This window comes from Trachymyrmex septentrionalis, unplaced genomic scaffold (genome assembly GCF_001594115.1).
Source record: "Trachymyrmex septentrionalis isolate Tsep2-gDNA-1 unplaced genomic scaffold, Tsep1.0 scaffold16, whole genome shotgun sequence".
Lineage (NCBI taxonomy): Eukaryota > Metazoa > Arthropoda > Insecta > Hymenoptera > Formicidae > Trachymyrmex > Trachymyrmex septentrionalis.
Window position 1 is genome coordinate 3,864,267 of NW_017304758.1, and position 1,535 is coordinate 3,865,801.

Sequence of the window (1,535 nt, forward strand, 5' to 3'; positions counted from 1 at the left end):
AATTACATTATAAAAAAGCCTCCGATTCTTCTCAATCTTAAATAATCAAATTTTTCAAATTACAAATTTGAAAAATTTATAATTACATTTAGAACATTTTGTTTCTTTTCGTATATTTCTCAATCTTTTTATCCTCTTACGCAATTAATTTCAATTAATTCATATCAAAAGAATCCTTTAAAAAAATGTTAAGCAGTTCTTTCTTTAAAATTACCTACAAGCAATTCAAAGTCTTTTAACGCTCTATTTTTAAAAGTGCCTTGAATTACGGTATTAAAACGACACGTCAATTTTTTCCTCTTATGGAGTTAACTAATTCATGTAGGTTACTTTAAAAAAATCTTAAGACAAGATAATTTATTCTTGACTTTAGAACATTACAGACAATTCGAAGTCCTTTAACTTTCCGTTTTAAAAAGGTGCCTTAAATTACATCTTAAAACGACACGTCAATTTTTACGTTCACACCTAGACACAGCCGATCGCGTCTGTAACGGAAGCGAGATGAGGATTTAGCAGCCTTCGTCATTAAAGTTCGAAGTTCATTAGAGGTTCTCCGGCGGAATAACTTTCTCCCAAGTTGTTACACTGTTCGCTCCCTCTTGTGCGTCTCCCCCGTCACCCCTGGAGGACTTAAAAGTCTTGTTCTCGGTTGCTTCTCTTCTAAGAGGATACCTCTCTCTCCCCTCGACAATGTCTTCAGCGTGAGTCATGTCATTTTAATGACACGTTTCCGATTGCTTTCATCGAGAGAAATGTCGGCGAGGAGCGCCGACCGATGAACACTCACGAGATTAAGGAGAGGATTGAGTTTAACGTTCATCCCTTTTTTTTTTCTCCCTTTTACGAGGACAATGTCGTGACGGAATGATGTAATACTAGATGTCAGCCGGTCCCTGTCTCTTGTTTGAGAAGGATATATAAATTCGCCTTTGAAAACTAATAAAGCTTAATCTAGATTTATAGAAGGTCGCACCCGAGGACGACACCGCAATGCATGTGGCTTGGTTTTGGAATTTTGATGAAATTGTGTTACAGCGAGAAAAGTATAACAATGTATTTACAACATATACGCGTATGCACTCGTATGTTGTACGTGTAACATGGGTACATGGCGGCTGTACATTTTCCGTCACAACCGATGCATTCATAGAACACGCGCAATTGACAGATTTTAAAATCTCCGTAAATCGGATAATTCCACGCGGGATATTTTTTTTCAGTGGTCGTAGTTTTAACATCGATACAGCGTTTCTGTTAATTGGAATATTTCGCAATTTTATGCAAGCAGGGGGACTGTAAGATATAAAAATATATATTATAAACACACATAAATTTGTAAAAATATAACGTAAGACATGACATCTCCGAAATTGTTATTTATTAAGCTGATATAAATAAAATAGGTTGTACACTGAGAGAAAAATGTTTGGTAATATTTGTAACTATAATTATATATTACTATAATTATGATTATTACTGTTATAATAATAACAATAACTATGTGTATAATTCTAGTAACAAATGTATAGTTG

General features: G+C 34.3%; 1 protein-coding gene across 2 annotated transcripts in view; it reads left to right on the forward strand.

Annotated features, from left to right (window-relative positions):
* Positions 1-1,535, forward strand: part of LOC108745949 (5-hydroxytryptamine receptor 2A-like) — a 127,709-nt gene that overhangs the window by 13,575 nt on the left and 112,599 nt on the right. The window lies entirely within an intron of this gene.